At 37.9% G+C, this 24,930-nt stretch overlaps 1 long non-coding RNA gene across 1 annotated transcript; it reads left to right on the top strand.

The window, feature by feature from the left end:
- Positions 1–2,787: 2,787 nt before the first annotated feature.
- On the top strand, positions 2,788–24,717 carry LOC133879674 (uncharacterized). The gene is made up of 3 exons (XR_009902135.1): positions 2,788–2,860; positions 24,460–24,507; positions 24,634–24,717. It is a non-coding gene; the product is annotated as an uncharacterized LOC133879674 (long non-coding RNA).
- The last annotated feature ends 213 nt before the right edge of the window (positions 24,718–24,930 follow it).

Raw genomic sequence — 24,930 nt, 5'->3', positions numbered from 1 at the left:
TTGCAAGAACTCCTTGCCTAACTTTTCTGTACGCTGGCACAAAACAACAGATATTGCTTTGGATTTAATTCAGCGGTGTCCACATTTGGCACTTGCTCATGGCAAACAAGACCGGTCTCCTTTGTACGCTTTGTCTAATATGCCTAATGCATTCCTGAGTGGAGACCGGCGTGTGTTTTGGAAACGATGGATCTACTCCGGTTAGTACCAATCTCTTTTCTCTTTGCTTCTCATTGAATGATTCATCTCATTTCTTGGTCTTTGTCCCATCTTCTCACTTTTTAAAATTTCCATTTGACACTATCACTAGAATGAAAAAAGGATCAAGAAATGATGTGTAGCACATCTAAAGAAAATAACAATAATAATTAATTCACATCTAAAATGATAATTCCATATTTTCATACACACAAAAGAAAGTAATTAATACCAAATCTAACACAACACACATAAAAACATAGGGTATGTTTGGTAAAGGCTTCTTAGGTGAATTTTGTTTTCGAATAGTAATAAGAAATGATTGATGTGATATAAAATAGAAATAATTTATATGAAAAAATGAAAGTGTTTTGTTTTGTAGCGGGTTGTTTTTGTTTTAATAGTATTAGAACAGTTTTTGGTACAATGTGAATGACACATTTTTTTGATGTTCTTCACGCTTCCACGGTCACTGCAAAACAAGAACTAAAATCAAGAGACTCTTCTTGCGATCTCACTTCGATGCCTAAGTCAGTTTTTAAGAAAAAGTATGCTCAATGAACAAGAATTCAGTATGTCGTTCATACCTGGTATAAGGGTGCGCCTATTTATAAGATAAGAGGTGGGGGTAGATGACACGAGTATTGGGGTTAAAACGAATAACTATTATTTAATTTATTTTTTTATTTTGGGTAATACATTCTCCCCATTTTATAAAAATTTTGTCCCCGAAATTTCTGTTTTAAACAAAAATTTTGAAGTCCATAAAAATTGCCACATATTATCACAAATTTAAATATCCAAATCAAAAGAAATTAAATGATTTTACTATTAAGTTGACACCCATGGTGGAAATAAATGGTCATTGTTAAAGTATGATTAAATTTATTTCTTCCTATTAGCTTAAGTTTTTGGAATAAGTGATGATTTAACATGATACCAAAGCCAAAGGTCCTAAGTTCGAATCTTGACTCCATCATTTATTTCCCATTTCAATTAAATATTACACGTGTTGGGTCTCACCTATTAAAAGAAAGTTTGAGCCCACACGTGAGGGGGAGTGTTAAAGTATGATTAAATGATGAAATTTATTTCTTTCTATTGGCGTAAGTTTTTGGGATAAGTGGTGATTTAACAGTCATTAATGCTTTTTATAAAGTATAAATCTATCAATCTGCAAATTGCACCTTTGAGGAACTAAGACCAAATGGGAATAGACAGGCAAATTCGCCATTTTGAGCAAATGTCACATTCCTCACCTACCTATCATGTTGCACACTAGCATAGAGAAGGGTAGTGCCACTTGTCAACTTTTACCACTACTTTTTTCTACTACCGAAAGGGAGGTTTGCTCTCCTATTTCAAGAGGGACAACCCTTATATATTTTATAAGCATGCAATACAGAACACAGAACACGCACGAACAACCCCACACACAATACAACATAACTACAAGAGAGAGAACACTTGTAACGAGCCATGCCCAACAACAGAATATTGTTCGCTTTTAGCTCCCCTGAACCAGACTTCCTAGGAGGTCATTTATCCTGGTACTATTCTCGCATAAGCACGCTTAACTGCAGAGATCTGATAGGTTCATGACTCTTATGGCTTTAAAACACGTTGTATCAAGAAGGGTACAAATATACATATAAGCACATCCTCATTTCCATACTGAGGCGATGTAGGACGTCATAACACTCGGAAGCAAGTTGCTTAATTAAATTACCGCCGGAAGTTTTTCAGGTTTTTGTTCGCTCGAAGTGATGCTGATTATTGCCGCAAAACCATCCGGTCACATCTTTTCTCCATTTCTCACTCCCTCCTTCCCTCATTTCATATATATACTTTGCAATTGTTCATGTTAATATTGTAATTGTCATTACTACTCATTAATATTGTAATTGTCATTTCTTATCAAAAAAATTATTATATTCCAGGTTTTGTTACTTCTAGAGATGTAATTCAGATTACCGTTGAGGATTAAACATTATGTTTGTTAATTGTCTTTATGTGGGCTTTCTTGTCTAGTCAGAGTTTGGGCTTAAGTGCTTTTGCACGCCTACAATGCTCTAGTAGTCGCTAGCTACTCTAATTCGCGTGAGTTTTGGGCTTGATTCTCTCTCTTTTTAACAAAAACAAACCCAAAGAGATTGTTTACTGGAGATTTGTCACCTGGATAAAAACCAATTGGTCCCCTCAATGGGGGCGCTATTATATATTTCATGAATCCAAAAAGAAAAAATTAAAATAAAAGGAGAAAAGATAGCCTCCAAGATACCTATAAAGATGATTTATTTCGTAAAATAGTGTCTTGGTCACATTTGCACCCATATATTTGGTGCAAATTATGCTACCTATTCGGATGCTTGAACACACTATACGATAAAGCCAAATTTCTAAGGTATATTGAAGAGTTTTTTTTTTTTTTTTGAGGTAAAATCCGTGATATATTGAATAGTTATTTGTTTAATCTTTTGTGTTGCTAAAAAGAAAATTGCCCATATGTATTAACACTATTACTGCATTCTTCTTGAGATTCATTGTTTCTTTTCTGTGAAAGGCATACACATTCAACCGGCTAGTTCCATCGAGGAAATTCGTTTGAGCATTCAAAACAATGAAAGATCCCAAAGCGATCAAGTAAAAATCACAAGATCAGGTCTGTTGTTGCCTAAACTGTTTTTTCCCTAAGATTTGGCTTAGAACAGTAAGAACAATATTTTGGTCAACTTCATATTTTCTCATGTGATAATCACTTAAATGATAAAACAATGACTTGCCTTCATTAGAGAAACAATAATCCAATAACTATTTTTCTTTTAGTGTTGGCAATCTCAATGCAAAAATTACTTTGTCCATGAAATATGACATATCTCGAGAGAAAAAATAAATTAAAAATTAATGATGTATGAAAAAATTCTTATTTCGCATAGATACTTGTACAAAATTTGTTAATTTATTCCTATTGTTTTACAATAATTACAAATCTCCAGTTTAGAATTTGTGTGATATTCCAATTTTTATTAAGGGCTTCTAAAAATATTTATTGTGCGGCCCGATTCAGAACCATTTGTTTTTTTGAAACTGGATCATCAGAATAACTTGTACACAACCATTATCGTCTCTTACATGAACTTGTCATATCATAGATTAACACATAGCAGTAGAAACATTATCTTAACGAAAACTCACATAACACAGAGCTGACAAATACATCTATTTCATTAAAGTTTAAACATTGTATCCGTTACATTACAAAGAATGGCTATACAAAAGTGTCACATGCGACACAAGACATATATATATATATATATATATATATATATATATATATATATGTACATAGAGCTCTATGAACATGACAATAGATTGACTAGCTATAAGTCAAACTCAAAACGTCTGGCATCCTAGGACCTCAGTCACAATGGCCCAAGTATGCAGCTACTTGATCCTCATAACTCAACTACACCCATATGCATGTTTCCCGCTCTCTTGAGTAGCGTAACACAAGCATACAAACATATCTAAGCATGAAACCAAGAAACGTCATAACTCAGCTACATCCATGTACATTTGTCCCACCCTCTTGAGTAGCGAAACACTCGCATATAAGCATCTTTAAAAATGGAACTTATGAAAACATCATATGCAACCAGCCATAACGGTATGCATATGTTTTGTCCCATTCAGACGCATATACATACTGATACATCTAGTATAAAAACCCTGACAACTGAAAACATATTCACCATCATAAATTATGCAATGCATGCTTTCATTTGTTCCTTTTAGTCTTTTACATTTTTTCTTGCTTATCACTTTGGGAACTTGTTACTGATGGCTTTTAGGATATCCTTGCACATAACATACATAACATTATGAGGGCCTTGTCCCTAGGCAGTGAGAGCTTGCTACTCGATCATTTTGAGGAATTTTCCCCCACCACATCATTAAGTTAACAACATTGACGGCTTGCCCCAGGGACTTGTCCTTTAGGGTAATGCGGGGGACTTGTCCCAACACAATAAAATCTTATGCACATTTGTTCGTTCGTTTTCATGATTATGCTTCATGCCATAAAACTATCATACTTTTGCTTTCATGTTCATGCATCATTCAACAACATTTCAGCACTCATAATTCATCAAACGTTTGTTGAATATTCTTGAAAACATCAAAAGTAGCCATCATACAATCGTCTTGATTTCAATCCCTATATTATACTTTCATAATTATCTGAAAAACTATTCTTTTGTTCAATAAGTAAAATGCTCACTAGCCATTAAAGACGTTAAAACCTTTAAAGCAATAAAACATAGTATCTTCTTTTTGTGAGTACTATACTTCCATCTCCAACCCGAGCTTTGCAATGACTAGCTGCATTTATACATTGCAAATAGGCCATAAGACTCAACTCACAACATAATAGACTTGAGTACCTCAGGTATGATCCTCTCATGGCAACCCATAGCGAACAAGGATTTACATTTACTATCCACAAGTTAATAAGTTAACCCGTAAAGAAATTCTAGGTTTAGGGACCCAAAAAAACCAATTTACACAACTTTACAAAAATTAGGGTTTTGGTAAGCCCATGGTCATCATCTGTATATGAGATGTATTAATCATTATCTTTTACATGCATGTACTTCTAAGACTCACACGATGCATATTTCTCTTTTTAATCATATGTTTACACAAAAATACTGTTCACATCATTAGTTCTTAATTAAGCGTGAAATACCCTTAAGCTAGTTTTTAGGCAAATAGTCATTTTGTCTGAGAATACCCATTTTTCAAAAAATGGGTGCAAGCATCGATTGATCGATAATCGCGTCGATCTTCGATGGTCGGGCAGAATACCCATTTTTCCAAAAAGTCCTAACTCCACCCATTCTAACATGATCTATGGTACTAATTTGACTCTTAAAAATTGTTCTAAGCATAAACTTGTCCTTACTACGGGGTCCAGTCGTCAAAGCTCCAACCTTTCTCATCAAATATCCATCTCAACAATAAATCTACCATAATACATCTCTAAAACACATGGGTATATAATAAATCCCTTTAAACAGTAAGTAAACATTATGAACAATGAGATATTACATGCTTAACAAAAACTATAACCTACCTATTTAATATTCCTTATCAAACCTTTAAGATTGATCCTAGAAAACTTAAACAACAAACCCACACGTTTAACTACAAAAATTCAAATAACATTGTAGCTAAAGATTATGAAAACATGCTTAATATGATAATGGAAACAAGATTGGAGCAATAGGTTATCTGTAAAGCCCCTTTTTTTTTTTTAACAAAGCCGTAAATGAAAATATATCATTTTTCACGTGACGCTACTACTATTACCTTATAACAACACAACAAAAATTTTTGCACTCTCTTCAACATCATAATGCACTCATAAAACATAGAGGAGCTTCTAATTCTTAATACAAAATATTTACAACTTAAACCTTACTATTTATACATAATCATTTAAATATGCCACTTGCCACGTTTGTTCAAATCAAAGACTGACTTAGGTCAAGTTAGCACATTGCAATGGTAGACATTTATACTCGCATATGGTTCAATACTCAATGTCCACACTTGCAAGATCTATGTAATGGTGGATTTGCCTAGTTAAATCCAGGATTACATAGGCAGATAAGTGAGTTGATAGTCCTAGTAAGTATAATAAACATTGACCTTGGTAGCATAAGCCTTCTTTTTAAAAAATGTCGCTAACATGTATTTATAATAACAGCTATATAGGGTTTTTCAAGAAGAAACATTTTCCATAAAATTGTAGCTGGTAAGATAAGCATTATAGAGTTGTTTAATAATATAATAAAAATTCAATATATTTTCTTTGTCATTTTCTTTACTACGTATAACCTTAGCAATTTTTAAGGCAATAAAACATATAAATCTCATCATATATATTTACTCATGCAATATAGTCTTTTATTCTTTCATTTTCTTTTCTCTGCTCTTTCTTATTTCTTGAGGGACTTACTCCCTTGAGCATTATCTGGGCCTTACTCCCATGTTTACATCTAATAGGGGCCGTACTCCCCATGCTTACGTTTGATAGGGGCCTTACTCCCCACGTTTAACCTTCTCACTAGGGACTTACTCCCAATTTATTATTTTGTTATTAGTGCTGGGGCCCTTCAGCACCCAGCTTGGGCTCCTTCCACCTGATGTAAAAATTTTTTTTATGACCATTTCATCTCCGCAATAATCATAATATGACAATATGCAATATCATGTCTCGTTCTTAAGCAGTACATCCATTTTTAGAAATAATCGTTAATAAACATCATCTATCTTAAAACATGTGAAATTCATCGAAAGCATATATCCATATTATTTTATAAAATAATCAGGCTCATTTGAAAAACAAATATGAAAATAATAAATGACTTCTAATTTAGCCGTGTTTGTGCAATGTGTAACAAAATAATGTAAATGTGGAATTTAAAGAACACAATTATTTTGTTAACGAAGTGGAAACTCAATCAAGTGAAAAACCACTTTGGGGAAGCCAAACCCAAGAAATCTACTATTTAGAAGACAAAGCTAGTAACAAAGCAATATCACTCACATACTTCTAATGTAGTGGTCATCCCTTGAACTCTGACGCATAACCCAATGCGAATGCCTCCCAACCAAGTCACCTACTTGAAGGGGTCTTCAATGGAATCCTTTACCTTAGGGCTCCTCCCTAAGATAGACTTCAATATGAGCACAGCAACAGCAGTTCGCCAATGGCTTGAGAGCAAACTGATCAGCACAATAACTCCTAAATTAGACTCTCTAAGCTCTAAGGAATTAAATATCAAATTATTCCAAATTACATGCCTAGAGGCCTCTATTTATAGGCTATAGTAAACCTAAATCGAGTTTGGAACAATTTTCTCTAGGCTTTGTCCGGACTGTAGCTGAGAGCGTCCGAACGGCCAACTATGCAACCGGCTTTCCAAAATCGCTGATACTCTTTCCTGAATAGGGCCGTGTCGGGACGTTGTTGACTTAGCGTCCGGACGGTTGCATTTTAGCTGCACGCAATTTTCATAATAAGGATTGGCGTTCGGATAGTATAGGTCTAACGTCTGGACGGTTGCAAATTTGCTCCACGTCTTGCGTTATCAAGGTTGGCGTCCGAACGGTGTAGACCTGAAGTTCGGACGATTGTAGCTATCTTCTCATATGTGTTTCTGCGAAGGAAGTCATTTTACTTGTCAAACACTAAATAACGTCCGGATGTGTTGCTGAGATGTCCAAAAGGATGCAACCACGTTGTCTAGATGGATGTTGCTTGACTGACGAGCGTCCGGACGGCTGACAAGGACGTCCTGACGGATGCAAGGGATTCAACTTCTCTGTCTTGAAATCCGCACAAAATCTTCTTGAAGCACATAACTAAAATGTAGACTCTGAATAACAACAACATCCTTGTTTAAAAGCAACATTACATAGAAGTGATTTTGTTTAACATAATGCAGCCAATTAAAAACTAACAAACTCCCATTTTGGCCATTCTAGGACAAAAATACTTGATTGGTTTAAAAATACATTCCCAGTCCAATCAAAAATCACTCCCCATTTTTGTATTAAAAGGACAAAGAGTAGAACAGAGTAAGAAAGAACAGAAAATAAAATTACTCCCCCTTAATGTTTCAACAGGACAAGGGTAAACAGAGTAAATAAATCCCAGAGTTATAAAGTTTTACAAATAATAAACAGGATAATAAAAATGTCTCAAAATAAGTTAAAGCAAAACACACAAAAAAAAAAAAAATCAATCCTCCTCAGCATGAGTGGGATGATCCTCGTCATCACGAGTTGGATGATGGTGCTGAAGACACTTCTAGGTATCTAGCTGGCACTGCTCTACACGGAGGTTAATAAAATGAACAACCCGCTGCATCGAACTCATACCTCCATGCAGTGATTCTAGAGAAGCTAGAATTTAAGTCAAAACTGCATCAGATTGGGGAGGTGGAGGAACAGTCTTTGAAGATGATGCAACACTAGGCATCTCAACATGAATAGGAGGAGGTTAAGGAGCTTCATCTTGGCCTTCATGCCTCAATTGGGCATTGGACTCCATCAGTGTCTGATTGCCGAGGGGGTCCTGTATCTTCATCTTGAGCTCTCCAGAGATGTTTATACTAGACATAATAATAATCTGCGTGATCAAGCAGCCGAAAGGAAGTCCTGTAGTAATCTCATCTTGGGCCTCCAGCATAATATTGAGAATATGCTTACACAAGCAAAATGGCAATCTCATAATGATGGCATACAAGAATTGAGCCCTCTTCTGAATCAGATCACTCCTATGAATAGTAGGCCAGAGATTGTACTGGACAATCTTCGCAAGCAGGTGGTGCAAGGGAGAAAAAGCACCAATTCTGATATTTGTAGCTCGCTTTTCGCCTTGAGGAATAGCATGAAAGAACTCTCTAAGATCCTCTAAAGAGGGAGCCAACAAAACCTTATTGAATGGGCTGGCAAAAATCTAAAGCAGTGGTACACCAATGATTCGGTTGATGACCTGTGGATCAATTTGAATCACATGCCCCTCTATAGTAGATTGAAGGACAATGCCATTGTCCTCATCCTGCACAAACTCCAGATGCGTGTAGAACTCTCTAACAAGCCTGGTGAGCACGATGCAGGCACAATTGAAAAGGTAGCCCCAGTTATATGCCTGAGTGATGTCATTGATAACATCAAGGGGGGCCACTAATACATCAGCCCTGACAACATTCCTCTCTGAAATGACTGGCCTGTTGGCTATTCTGGCTCTAGAAGCAGCACTGCCTTCCTCTGTCCTCTGGTAGACCCTACACTGAGAGCTGTTGGCAGATATGATTTTGCAAAGAATAACCAAAAACTATTTGCCAAAAATAATACCAATGATATTAGATTTTGTTAGTCCAAAAAAAAATTCGACATTATAACAGCAATAAAATGGACTTCCCAAAAAAATTACAAATACATTAATATCCTCAAAACAGTCCGAGTAAATGTCAGAAAGATAACCCAATCTCAGCAGTAGACATCACAAACAAATTTACGCAATCTTTATCACAAAAATATTCCACAAAAATATCCTAACCATTAAAAGGACTAAAAAGAAGGTAAAGAATAGAACAAAATACCTGGAAATAAGATAAAATGCAGAAAGAGGACAAAATAAGCCAAGAACTCGCGAGAAACCACAAGAAAAAAATGCACCAAAAAGACAGTCAAGAAAAATCAAGTAAAAATGAAGTAAGGTGCGGCGGCTAGGGCTAAAAAATGCAATTTTAAACCTGTAGGGTAACCGCCTGGACGCATCACTAACCTGTCCGGATGCGGGACACCACATAAGCATTCGACAGAATTGCGCGTGTCCGGAAGTGTCACCTTACGATCCGGTAGTCTGAGCCGCACCAGTTTGAATTCAAGAGGAGACCATCCGGCCGCCTCACACTGAAAAATAGACACTGGAGAAAAATTTGTAGAAATTTTTTTTTTTCCTAAAGTCAGCTTCAGAACACACATGTATCATTGCAGAGATATAATTGAGAGTTAAGAGTTCAATTAGCATAAAATTTCCTGTTGATAGAAATTTTAAATAGATTACTTAACTCATTTTTTTTTTAAAGTAAGAAAGTTTTATTAAAAGCGTAAGGTGCCCCTAAGTACACCAAGGGGTATACACAGAAGCAGCCAAAGCCAGCTCACAAAAAAACAAAAAAAAAAAAACCCAAAAAAAAAATCCCAAGAGCAACCCAAGCCCGAAACCCGCAAAAAACCACAAAAGAAAAACCCTAGAACCCTGAAAAAACACCCAAAACAGCCCACAAAAGAACCCTAGAGACAACCCTAAGGCCCACCAAAGACCACAACCCTACAGCATGAGGCTGTTTCCTTTCCTACGCCTAGAGGAGTCTAAAGCAACACCATAGTTTACGGAGCTTTGCGAATTCTGCAACTCCCTCTTTCCTTTCGATTTCTGGTGCGCTATCATCTTCTCATGCAGAAATTCCTCTTCTATGGCATCCTGAATTGCCAATGCCTCCTCCTCAAAATCACCATCTATAGTCCAATCCAAGGACAAACCATCTCAAAAATCATTGACATCCTCCTGAACCACAACCACCCCGTTATGATCAAATCTGACCGGCCAATTTCAAGATTGGGAGAAACCATTTCCTTCTACAGTAGCAGGACAGCCTCTCGGAGGGGAGGAAGGGTCAACCATCCCTACAACATTGACCTTCCGAGGCGAAGTGGGAGAAACTGGCACCTTCGAGTGATGGTTGAGGAACCCCTTCTTAAGACCCATCTTCACTGGAGGGTCCAGAGATTCTGCAACCTTCATTATTGGATGCTCATTGACAGCACAACCAGAAATTAGACTAGAGGAGGCAGGAACTGGAAAAGGAGCTGGATCTGCAGGACAAATTAGCTCAGATGACGGTGCAGGGGGAAAGCAAAAAAATAGCCCTTCCCCCAGAAGAGGGTAGGCATGGAATCGCCCTAGGAGGAGGCGACGACGGTGGTTTCGGCTAAAGAGGGCACCTAAGAGTATCTGACGAAGCCAAATCCGCGGCCGCTGTGGTCCCAACAAAGCAACCTCCAAACCCCCAATAAAAGATCGAGCCAGACGCAACCCAGAAGACAACTCCAACGTCGACTCCGGCAAGGATCTAACTATCGGTAGAGCCGTCGCCGCTGCCTCTGGGAAACTCTTAAACAAACCCAAACTAAGGCACGATTCCAGACTTGATACTCGCTCCGAACTCGTTTCAGAAAAAAAAAAAAAAAAAAAAAAAAAAGCCTTCTTACTGCCCAAATCAGCAACCCTAGTAGTATTTGGTTTAATCACCTTGGGCCTAGCACAAAAACCGGTTCCTTTGAGAGCAACCCTACATCTCTTGAGAACCCGGCCTGCCACAAAGCCCAGCCTACGTTTAATACTAAACAAGGACTTAAAGTCCATCTGCTTTGAAGACCCGCAAGCCCAGACAAATGCCTTAGAGAGGCGTTCAATTAGCTTAATAATCTTCCTGAGCATGCCAGACAGTGCAGACATGCCATCCTTCAGCAAAGAAGTGTCGCCCTCAGTAGCGGCATCCCTAGACACGCAAGCTGAGTCACAGACGCACACTTAAGAACTGGGCTTCTCAACAACTCGACAGTCCTTACCCATAGGACCAAACGTTTGCTTCTCCATAGACAACATGCGAGTCAGCTTTTCATCAATGACTCTTTCTAATTGGAGCTGTGTCTCTAGCAGCTTCTCCTCTAGCTCTTGTATTTTTTGCAGCAAGGAACTCTTCTCAGTTTGCAAAATGTTCAGATCATGAATTTGCTGCTTGCGACCGTCCCTTAGTTTTTCATACTCTACATATAGAGTTTTGTATGCCTCCTTGAGTTCTTCCCTATCATCACTATGCTCCAAGTAATAAGAATCATCTTCTTGAACAAGTGGAGCTATAAAGGCTAGAAATTTTTCTGACTCAGGAGTTTCTTCTTCTTCTGACTCATCACTAAGAGTCACTTGGTATGCCTTCCCTTTGCCTTCGTGAGGTTCCCAAAATCAGCTCGTATATGACCAAATCCTGAGCACTCAAAACATTTTGGACCTCTGGGATCCTTCTTTTCTTCTTCCTTAGGTTCAGCTTCTCTAGGAGCTTTCTTCATCTTTTTAGAAAACTTTTTCTTGAATCTGTCATCTCTTATTAGTCTTCTAAATTTTTTTGCCAACATAGCCACAAATTTTTCTTTCTCCTCAGAGTCATCTTCAGATGAGGCTTCTACATTTTTTTTGGAAGCTTTCAGGGCAACGGTCTTCAGCTTCTTGACTAGGGGCAGGGATAGCTAATAAGTTTGAAGAGATCCCACTAACTCTTCAATCTTTATTTCTTCCAGATCTTTGCTCTCTTCAATTGTAGTTACCTTGATCCTGAAACGTTTAGGCAAAGATCTTAGAATCTTTCGGATGAGTTTTACATCTGAGACAAGTTTCCCAAGACTCACCATGGAGTTTCTCAGGCCACTCATCTTGGAGTAAAACTCTCCAAATGTCTCTTCTTCCAACATCTTAATTTCTTCAAATCTAGAAATCAACATTTAAAGTTTGATAAATTTTACAAGTTTGGTGCCTTCATATATTGTTTCCAACATTTGCCATGCTTCTTTAACGGATTCACAATTTAAAATCTTTGCAAATTCAGATGGTGAAAGTGCTTGATAAGGAGCATGGAGGGCTTTATCATTAGAAAGCTGTGAGGTTTTCTGAGGGACCAATTCGAGGGTTGCATTCTTTGGTTTTGTCCAACCAGTTCCAATAATACTCCAATAGTCAATAGATTTTAAAAAGAACTGCATATGTGGCTTCCAATAGTCATAGTTCGTACTGTCAAAGGCAGGAACTGTATTAAGAGTTTGAGACATTTTAACAAATAGAAGTCAAAATAATAACACTCAAGAATTGAATCTAAACAGAGTGTATCAAACTTTGAATAATACCCTAAAATAATTATCATGTTCTATTAATTATGATGCGCGAAGCGGAAGTACCTCTCAGAGTAGGTGCAAAGGGAGGGCGCACGGAGGTTTTTTATGAAGCCTAAAATTCTTACATGGAATGTCAGAGGTTTAAACGAGGGTGGCAAGCGGTTGAAAGTCAGAAGCTTAATTAGGCAATGGAAGGCAGACATTATTTGCTTGCAAGAAACCAAATTGGAGTTTATCTCCAACAGCTTAGTGAGGAGCCTGTGGGGATGTCACTTTGTTGATTGGTGCTACTTACCCTCTTGCGGGGCCTCTGGTGGTATCCTAATCATGTGGGATAGAAGGGTTGTTGAGAAGTTAGATGTGTATGTGAGGGAGTTTGTTGTTGCTTGTTCTTTCAGGACCGTTGCCGATGACTTTACTTGGGCCTTCGCTGGGGTATACGGTCCGAACTTTGACTCTTTAAGAAGCTCGCTCTGGGACGAGCTGGCTAGCCTTGCTTCTTGGTGGGAGTTGCCTTGGTGTATTGGGGGTGATTTCAATGTCACGCGCTTTCCTGCTGAAAGGTCTAGGGAAGTTTGTCTTAATGCTGCTATGATGGAGCTCTCAGACTTTATTTTCGAGCAGGGACTCATGGACTTTCCTCTTGCTGGAGGGACTTTCACGTGGTCCAATAATCAGGAGAATCCTTCTTGGTCTCGTCTTGACAGATTTCTGGTTTCTCCAGACTGGGAGGTCAAGTTTCTAGGGTCTATTCAGAAAAGGCTTCCTAGATTGTGTTCTGATCATTTTCCTATCCTCCTAGATTGTGGTGGCATTCAATGGGGGTCCAGACCGTTCAAGTTTGAGAATATGTGGTTGAAGGCTGAAGGGTTTGTGGATAGGGTTCGGCTTTGGTGGGCGTCTTACCACTTTCAGGGTTCTCCTAGCTTTATCTTCACTCAAAAGCTTAAGGCCTTAAAGGTTGATCTCAAGAGATGGAACGATCAGGAGTTTGGTAATGTGGAGTTTCGCAAAAAAATGCACATGGAAGAATTATGTACTCTTGATAGGTTGGAGGAACAACAAGGTTTATCTTCTGAAGAAAAGGAGAGGAAATGTATGGTTATCAGAGACCTGGAGAACTCTATCTTACAGGAAGAGATTAGTTGGAGATAGAAGTCTAGGGTTCTTTGGCTAAAAGAGGGTGATAAATGCACCAAATTCTTTCATCAAATTGCTAACTCGAACAGGAGGTCTAATTCCATAGAATCGCTCTCTATCAATGGCTCTATTTCTTCCGACCAGCAGGTTATCAGGGAACATGTTGCTCAATTCTATGAGTCTCTCTTTACAGAACCTCTCCCATGGAGACCTAGAATGGATAATATTGCTTTCGACACTTTGGATGCAGCTGAGGCCTCTTCCTTAGAGCTCCCTTTCGAGGAATTGGAGGTTTTAGAAGTGGTGAAATGCATGAATCGAGATAAGGCACCTGGTCCTGTTGGGTTTTCTCTTGCGTTTTTCCAAGACTCCTGGGATGTGATCAAGACAGATCTTATGAGGGTTTTCTGGGACTTTCACTCTCAAAGCAAGTTTGTCAAAAGTGTTAATGCCACTTTTATTGCCTTAATTCCGAAGAATTCTGGGGCTGTGGATCTAAAGGACTTTCGTCCTATCAGTCTTGTAAGTGGCGTGTACAAGATCATAGCAAAAGTCCTTGCAAATAGACTTAAAAAGGTTGTGGAGAAGATTATCTCGTCCCCTCAAAATGCTTTGTGAAAGGTAGGCAAATTCTTGATTCAGTTCTTATAGCCAATGAGTGCTTGGATAGTCGTATCAAATCCGGTAAACCAGGGTTACTTTGTAAGTTGGATGTTGAGAAGGCCTATGATCATGTTAACTGGGATTTCTTATTGTATATGTTGAGAAGATGTGGCTTTGGGGAGAGATGGTGTTCCTGGATAGCGCATTGTATTTCTACGGTGCGGTTCTCTGTGTTGGTGAATGGCTCCCCAACTGGTTTTTTCAGCAGCTCTCGTGGCCTTAGACAGGGTGATCCACTGTCACCCCTCTTGTTTGTTATTATGATGGAGGCTCTTAGTAAGTTATTCTACGCTACTGCCCAAAAGGGCTACCTATCAGGGTTTTCTGTGGGATCTGGCAACAGTGAAGCGATTAACATTTCTCATCTATTGTTTGCAGACGATACTTTAGTCTTTTGCGGGGCTAATTCAGATCATCTTCATTATCTTCGTATGCTACTTATGTCTTTTGAAGCTGTTTCAGGATTGAAGATCAATTTGGCTAAATCTGTTATGGTTCCTGTGGGTGAGGTGGATAATATGGACGGTTTGGCTAGCATATTGGGCTGTGGAGTTTCCTCTCTCCCTATAAAGTATCTTGGTCTTCCGTTGGGAGCTCCTTTCAAGGCTAAGTCTTGTTGGGATGAAGTTGTAGGTAAGATTGAGAGGAGGTTGGCTAGCTGGAAGCGGTTGTATCTGTCGAAAGGGGGCAGGGTTACCCTTATAAAGAGTACTCTCTCCAACCTTCCTACGTATTTCCTCTCTTTTCCCTATTCCATCCAGTGTTGCTAGTCGTATTGAGAAGTTGCATCGAGACTTTTTGTGGGGTGGCATGGGCGATGAATTCAAATATCACTTGGTCAGTTGGTCCAAGGTTTGTTCTCCTATTTCCGAAGGTGGTTTGGGCATCCGAAACTTGAGAATTTTCAATAAGGCTCTTTTAGGGAAGTGGTTGTGGCGTTATGCTTACGAGAGAGAGGCTTTGTGGAAATCTGTGGTGGATGCAAAGTATGGTTCTACTAGGGCTGGTTGGTGTTCCTTAGACCCCCCTGGGTCTCACGGTGTGGGGATCTGGAAGAACATTAGGAAGGGGTGGAGCTTGTTTTGTAGCTATACCAGACTTATCTTGGGTAATAGGTCCAGGATCCATTTTTGGGATGATGTATGGTGTGGGGAGATGTGCCTCAAGTAAGCTTATCCAGTTCTGTATGAAATAGCTTGTGTCAAGGATACTCTGGTGGCAGACCACTTGGTAGTGGTAAGTGGATCCTATCAGTGGGATGTCAGATTTTTTTCGAGACGTACACGACTGGGAGGTGGATGTTATGGCTTCCTTTTTCTCCTTACTGTATTCCTCCAAGGTTGCTCAAGATGGGGGAGACCGGCTTTGGTGGTCCCTTTCTCACAAAGGGTCTTTTGATGTTTGTTCTTTCTATAAGGCTCTTGCTTGCAAAGAGGCTATTTTATTTCCCTGGAAAAGCATTTGGAGGACCAAGGCTCCATTGAAAGTGTCCTTCTTCGCTTGGACGGCAGCGCTAGGGAAAATCCTCACCTTGGACAATCTCAGAAAGAAGCGTGTCATTGTGATTGATAGATGTTGCATGTGTAAAATGACCGGGGAGACTGTGGATCACCTTCTTCTTCATTGCGAGGTTGCACGCGCTCTTTGGTATGTCATTCTTAGTCGCTTCGGTCTGTCTTGGATGATGCCTTTTCGGGTGATAGATTTATTTGCCTGTTGGTGGCCGGGGGGACGCTCCCGAAGCGCGGTCGTGTGGAAAATGGTTCCTTGTTGTCTTATGTGGTACTTGTGAATGGAACGCAACGATAGACAGTTTGAGGACAAAGAAAGAACCATAGAGGAGCTCATTTCCTTTTTTATTCACTCTTTGTACTCCTGGACGGCTGCGTATCTCGCACCTCTAGGGATTAGTTATAATGATTTCCTTGTATTGCTTTCTTCTTCTTCTTGATTGTCTCTCTTGTATACCCCCTGTATACTTGATTGCGCTTTGCGTTTTTTAATAAAATTCTCTTACTTATCAAAAAAAAAAAATTGAATTGACTTTTAACACAAAGTAAGTTTGTGTGTGAGCAAAGTGTTAACAAAATAATAACAGTGCGGAATTTAAACAACACAAGAATTTTTGTTAACAAAGTGGAAACTCAATATGAGAAAAACCATTTTGGGGCAGCCAAACCCAGGATATCCACTATTCAGAAGACAAGATTAGTTACAAAGTAGTAGCACTCACATACTTCTGATGCAGTGGTCTTACCTTGCACTCTAATGTGTAATCTAACACGAAAGCCTCCCAACCAAGTCTTGATGTGAACCCGTGAGATCGATCTCCCTTGAACCCACAATCAAATTGATACCTACCCAAGAAAGCTAAGAATTAAGTCGGCCCATCAGGTCTCCTACCTGAAGGGGTCTTCAATGGAATTTTTTACCTTAAGGCCAACCTCTAAAATAGACTTCAGAATAAGCGCAGCAACAACACACACAACAACGGCTTTAGAGAGACCAACTCAGCTCAATAACCTCACAATATAGCTTTCTAAGCACTAATGGAATTCAATACTGAATTCTTGCAGTTCTCAAGCCTAGGGGACTTTATTTATAGGCTGAGGGTTCAAATGAGCGCAAGGGATTGTAAAGTGTCATTGGTCGTCCGGATGGACAACTGTGCGATCGGCTTTCCGAAAATTTTGTTGAAAATCTTCCTGTTTTGAGCCACGTCCGAATGGTCGCACGTCCGCTGCAAGTAATTTTCATATAAAGGCTTTGCGTTTCCGGACCAAGGGGATGGTCGTTCGGATGGTTGATTTGATGCACGCAATTTTCATATCTGATGCTCGCGCGTCCGGACCATGCTGACTGGTGTCTAAACGCCTGGATTTTGAATACGATACTTGCCTTATGGATAAGCGCGTCCGGACGAGAATCTACATCGTTTGGATGGTTATAGCTATCTTCCCATATCTGTGTTTTGGAAAGAAATCTTGAAGCTTGGTCGAACACTGAGTGTCGTCTGGACATGCTGCTGAAACGTTCGGACGGATGCAAGCCAGAGCAGTTCGAAGCTTCTCGTCACAGAGGAAGGTCCGAATGGAATGTTCTCGTTGTCCAGACGGATGCTTTGTTCAGTTGGGCGTCCGGACAGTATATCACGTCGTCCGGACGGCTAACAGGAAACCAGATTTTTCTGACTTGTAGATTGAGTAGAATCTTCTGGAAACACTTTGAATAGCGGAATCCCTATTAAAAAGCATTATTACAAAGAAGTGATTTTGTCCAACAGAATGTGGCCAATTACAAACTAACATAGGTTACAGAAGACCTAAATCGAGTATGGAACAATTTCTTCTAGGCGGCATCCGGACGGTGGCCGAGAGCGTCCGGACGGCCAACTGTGCAACCGGCTTTCCAAAATCGTTGATATTTTTTCTTCAATAATGTCAAGTCCGGACGGTGTTGCCCTAGCATCTAGACAGTTACACTTCAGCTCCACGTAATTTTCATTATAAGGACTATCGTCCGGACAATGTAGACTTGACGTTCGAACAGTTGCAAATCTGCTCCACGTCTTGCCTTATCAAGATAGCGTCCAGATGATGTAGACTTGACGTTTGGACGGTTGTAGCTGTCTTCCCATATTTGTGTCTGTGAAGGAAGTCTTTTTACTTGTCAAACACTGAATGACGTCCGGACGTGTTGCTGAGACATCCGAATGGATGCAACCTTGAACAGTTTGAAGCTTCTAGACACTGATGGAAGTCCGGACGGAATAACCACTTCATTTGGACAAATGTTGCTTGACTGATGAGCGTTCGGACGGCAAACAAGGACGTCTGGATGGATGCAAGGGATTCAACTTCTATGTCTTGAAATTTGCACAGAATCTTCTTGAAGCACATAACTAAAATGTAGACTCTGAATAACAACAATATCCTTGTTTAAAAACAACCATACATAGAAGTGATTTTGCCTAACAGAATGTAGCCAATCACAAACTAATAAAATATCATGCTTTTAAAAGTAAGTGTCAAGTCTCGGTAAGTAATATAGTTACTATACTAGTATTATGTCTCAATAAGTAATTTATACTCACAATTTCACAAATTGTTAAGGTGGACTCCCGACAATGTAGACTTTCTCCATTAATATTGTATCTATGCATTAGCCTGTATTCTTTATATCAGATTCCTAAGCCATTATTCAAATCTTATGATTTTTAAAATACCTCGAGCAATATTATTCCTATGTTTCGCCTTTATCCTAAAATTTGGGCAGCACAATGACATTTTTAAAATGTCACAGTATCAATTGGGCATTATAATGACATATCTAACATCACTTGGGCATTACAATGGTGCAATTGTATAATACCTAATGAAATTAATGGAGCACAATGATGCTTTCGTAATATTTAAAGGATGATTGAATATAATAACCTTCTCTAAAATATTCAACCGTACTTTCCCAATCAATTTAAGAATCATAACGACATAATTTAACTCTAAGAACTAGAATTTGCATAAACTAGAGATAAAAATGAATTTATCGAGCAAGTTTGGAAAAATCACTTTCCGGGCTTCAAGAACACTATTCCCAAGCTGCTTGGCCGTTCTCTCTCTAAAATCTAGGGCTTTCTCTCTTTACGTATGAAAAACATAAGTAAAAGGAAATTTGAATGAAAAACTAAAGGGTGGAAGCACCCTTCTACAGGCCACGATTTTGGCATGGATGGTGACGCATGTAACCATCTTGGATAACCTTGATTGGCCACGCTCAAGCTGCAATGCAGCATGACATGTGGCAAATGTGTTTGTCTCCCTTCGAAGATAAGCTTTGATGTTGATTTGTGTAATACTCCGGTCCTATATTGGGAAGATGAGTAGTTCACATAGAGTGAGTGATTTATAGAGATAATTATGAGTGTTAAGTCCCATATTACTTAATTATTAGGTGAAATTGAGATTTATAAGAAATTTTTGGGAAACTTCAAATTGACTAGTCCTTTTGGGATAATAGCGCAGATGTGGCTAGCGCTGGTGATTCAATTGCTTGTACCATGTGGCACAAGTTACTGTCCAAAAATGTTGTTGCCACATGGCAGCCAGCCATTGGCTACCAGGTGCAATCTTTTTTCGACCTAATTTTGACCCCTTAACGATCTCTAAATGAGCTGAACATTTACCAGTAGATAGATAACTCCTCGACAGTTATTTTGATAGATCACAACAAGCATTTAGAGTTTGTTTGAACCTGTTTTCATGTGCCCAAAGCAGCAGGTCCGAAAATCATTTTAACTTTATTATGCCACCTAAACTTACTTCAATAGGTCTAATATTTTATGAGTCATTTTACGAGTAACTGGGTAACTTCTAAACAAACGTTTTCACATCTCCCTTGAAGAATTTAGAGTTTATGAAGACCCTTTATTTTTTTGTAAACAAAATATATCATAACAATGGCATGACAGTTAGTTATAAGCCAATATCAAGACAACACTTCTCATAACATGTGCATAACATATCAGAGATAATACATAGCATCAAAATATTTGAACATTAAATAATGACTATATACAACATACAGAGCTAAATAATACATCTATATGCTTAAAGCTTGATCATTGTATTCTTTACATAGCAAAAATATGGTTATACAAAAGGTGTCTCATACGACATGTGGCCCTATACAAAAAATAAAACTACACAAAAGATGGACTATCCACAAGTCTAACACAGACAATCGTCGCAATAAGCCTCAGTCGTAATATCTCAAATACAAAACCATATGGTCCTCAATGACGTCTATGGTACCTGCAGTCCAAACATCATCTATACGATCGTGGTGGTTGCCATCTCCGCATAGGTGGAATAATGAGTCCACAATCCAAGGAGTATATAACTCACTAAATGTTTGCAATGACCCAACATTTATCTTTTTCTACCATACGTTAACAATAACAGCTATTATTAGTAAATACTTATTCGTAAAATGTTTCATTGCTGATAAGGTAAACACAGATATTCCATAAATATATGAATTCATACTACATAGCTGTGAATATAAATACATGTTCCAATCTCCCACTTGGAAATACGCACTTACAAATTCGTCTACATCATACTATATATATATATATATATCATGTGACTCTGCTATACTCTTATACAAGTTTTCCAAACCTTTAGGAAATACGAGCATACGAATACATCTAAACCTAAAACAAATGACATCATTAACTAGCTATACTCATATACAAGCATTTCAAACCTTTGTGAAATACAAGAATTCATGTACTCCTAAGCATGAAACAACCTAAACCATGATATGCAAACCAACCGTAATAATATTCATATGTTTTATTCCATTCAAACTAATAGACATATTAATACGTCTAGCATGAAATACCACATAAATCATTTTATGCAATTTAACTGTAATGGTATACATATGTTCTATTCCATTCAAACTCATATACATATCAATACATCTAGCATGAAATCCATTATAAAACATGTCACACATCATCATCATGTCATGCTTGCCTTTCATTCGTTTTCATTGTTTCATAGTGCTGCTGGACTTGAGTCCATGGTCTTACACTTGGTACCAATGGGACTTGAACCCATGGTCTTCATTCTTAGTACCTATGGGACTTGAACCCAAGGTCTTGTTTCTGATGCTGGTGGGAATTGAACCCACAGTCTTAAACTTGATCTGCTGATGGGACTTGAACCCATGATTACGTTCAATGTTCATGATTTCATTCATGATCACACTTATGCATCATTTAACATAATATACTTTGCATGTCATTTTCAAATGTAACATGAAGTCTATAACTTATCATGAAACCCATAAAACTTATCATAATTCTCAATTTGCATAAACATACCTTAAAACTCATAGGTCATCATCAAAATCGTATCTCCACATAATTCAAGGTATTGAAAGCATTCTTACAGCATATATTATCACAAAATATCATCGGCTCGATTTAGGACATGTATAGCCTTTTGTGACATCATGTAATCACAAAACTAAATATATTTTGTTAGTGAGTTGATACTCACCTAGGCTACTTGAATGATGGCTTATGAAAGAGTTCCCAACAAAAGCCTCGCAATATACCACTGTATATACATTGCAATGACACATGAAACCCACAACATTTCTAACTCTAAATCTCACTTACCTTGTTAATTTGTCTCAAGAGCCACAACCCATGGAAATTCATAGAATTTCTAGGGTTCCATTTAATAACCCATTAACTAATAACACTATCCCATAAGAAAATCTTTGACTTAGGCACCAAAATCATCAATTTACTACACTTAACCAAAATCTAGGGTTTGGGGCTTAGTTATAGTTTGATTTCTCACCAAAGATGTACATGATGTTTGGAAGTTGTCTACAATACCTCTAAACACAAAATACCGAGAGAAATTTGAGAGATTAGGCTCGAACTCCCCAAGATCAAACAAAAATATAAGAAAAGCTTGGGCTTATGGATTTATCTCAAACCAATCGGTGAAAATGATGGTTTTACACCAAGGATCACGTTTCCGGTTTCAGATTTGAGTTTGGAAGCTTCAAACTATCAAGATCTAGGGTTTGGGTGTAAACCTTAAGAGAGAGAAGATATATTTTCGTTGGGGAATAAGAGAAATGGGTTGAAAATGCGTTTAGCCATTTTATACCCCAGCCTGTCCGGACAAGTTAATGACCCTTCTAGACACGCCAAAGTGAAACACACATCTTGACTCACTGGTCACACCATCCAAACACTAAAATGTCTTGTCCGGACAGCAGCGAACGAGACCCTACTGCCTAACCCATCCAGGCATAGAGAATGTACTGTTCTGACACACATCCCATAAATTCATACTTAAACAATTTTTATGTGTTCTTTTCAATTCTTTACCTAATTAGTCTATTTTATGTTTTAAACTTTTAATTAATATCTTGGACGTTACAGAGTTCATTTGCCTATTGTTTGGTGTGACCAAAGATTCAGGTCACACATTCACTTTGGCTCGCTTATGACCCCTAAACGTAGCCCTATCAATGTCATGTTTCTATAGCATGTTCACAAGATATATAAATATATAAAGATACGATCCCTTTTGCCCTCTGATAATAAACATTAACAATTTTTTGTTCTTCACTTAGCCTCTAAGTTTAAGATTTTAAAGCTTCAAATGGAGGCAAACATCGTTAATTAGAAAAGTGTATACCATCATATAGATTTAATGTGATTATCAAGTAACTCCACAGCAGCATGGTCATTCATGATCTTATTCACATCTCCTCTATCTCTTAAGGAAGTCTATCCTTGTAATTCGCAAAGTAAAAACACCCTCCGCAGGGAGCATGACCTATGGTCAACTCGAGATGCCTTAACTGTACATTACTATAGGCTAATGATGGAGCTTATGAGACTCAAATCTTGAATCTCTATCTCACTTGATGTTTTGAAAAATGCGGGTTTTATTGAAACCAATTGTGATCTCGTGTCAATTGTGACCTCGTCACAATTGTGACATTGCCCTTTCATATCTTTCCAAAAGTGAATCACTTTCCTAATCACATTAGGAACACTAGTTTGGGTAGTAATCCTAGTTGAACTAGGTTAACTCATCCTACAAAAGTCCTATCTTAAATTTAGGAGTCCTAATCTCATTAGAATTTCACCTTAAAATAGGAATCAAAGTCTTGATAAAAATTCCTAGTTCAACTAGGTTTTCCTATCTAGTTAGGAATCCTAGTCACAATTGGAAACCTAAACCTACTTGGACTTTGGAATTCTAATCACATTAGGGTTCCTTATCTAAGTAGGTGCTTGGTATTCTAATCATATTAGAATGCCTTCAATTTATTTTATTCATTTTGGAAATAAATTTTCTCAAAACGGAACCCTATCCAATAAGATATGGTTAACCAAATCACATTAGGAGACCATATTCCAATCACATTGGAATCTATCTTGTTTTAAGTTGGAGGAGTCATATTCCATTCCATTATATATGAAATTAACCCTAGGTCATGTCTTTCCTAAACTAGGGAACCTTACACAATTATGTCATCCTAATCACATTAGGAGATTAAATTACAATCAAGTTGAAATCTGTCTTGTCGAGGCTTGGGAGTTATATCAGCCAATCCCTTCAAAAAAATCATCCAAGCTGAAGTATTTTGAGATAATAAAAATTTAAGTTAAAGGTTAAGGTTAGGAGTAGGAGCTAGGGGGTGGCGGCAATCCCTTGCGCTGTAAAGGTGGTGCTGCAGCCATGGTTTGGACCCATGGTTGGTTGCCCAAGGTGGTCCTACCATCCTACAAACAACCCATAAGCAAATTATTTTCTATTGAAAATCATGCCTCAACAATCAAAAACACTTTTCGAATCACTGGGCATCAACAAAATAATTTTATTCAATGAAAAACAATTTCAAAAGAAATCATGTGTTGTAGGCCATCAATTTGAAAACAATTTAAAGGGCTACAAGAACACATGAAACAAACTTGTAAATTGATTCTTTTATGATCCAAATATGTTATAGACACTTTACAACATATTCCATAACCAAAGAAACAATTTTCTTCGATTATCGATCAAAAGGAATTTTTACAAATCAAGCATGTTGCTGGAATTCTGAATTCCAGTCATGTTAGCACGTTACAAACAATTATAAAAAGTGTATAGAACTATTCTAAAACGCTAAATTTTTTTTTTTTTCGAATGTGTTATCCATGATTTTAACATGCGAAGTCAATCATCAAAACAAATTTTGAACAGTTATAGGCATTATAAAAAATAACAACACAAACAGGTGTTGCTTTAAAATTTTTGAATTGGTCTGTTTTATTTATTAATTTTGTTTTAGTAATAATTTTCTAATGTGTATGAGTGACCGAATTGGGTTTTTATTTTGCAGTGCTAGCGCTATTGCACCAGCCAGTTTCAATTCTCCTTAACTTCTTGGGTATAGCACGTCAATTCTATTAATACCATACGTTGCTTAATTTGTTGAGCCTTGTTTTTTTTTTTTAAAAAAAAACAATTATAGTTTCATTTAGCTAAGTTGTGATTGTTTGGATAATTCACACAGGAATCCAGCATTTATATGAAATGAAGTTAGTTCCATTCACAGTCCCATAAACTTCTTGATCGCATGTGCAAAGAAGTATCAAAATCAAATCATGAGCAAAGGCTGAAAGGTGGCGTTTATGATGCCGTCATCTGTTCTGTCGAGAGAGGGAATTTTAAATTTGTTTTTGATATAGTCAGAGCAATCCCAAATCTTCTGTGGGTCCGTGATGGAGACTCAACATCCATATTTTCATTTGCTGTCTTACATCGTCAGGCAAACATTTTTAGCCTTATATACCAGCTTGGCGTGAAGAAA

The sequence above is a fragment of the Alnus glutinosa genome, chromosome 10 (assembly GCF_958979055.1).
Source record: "Alnus glutinosa chromosome 10, dhAlnGlut1.1, whole genome shotgun sequence".
NCBI classification, from domain to species: Eukaryota; Viridiplantae; Streptophyta; class Magnoliopsida; order Fagales; family Betulaceae; genus Alnus; species Alnus glutinosa.
This window is presented reverse-complemented; position numbering and strand designations above follow the sequence as displayed.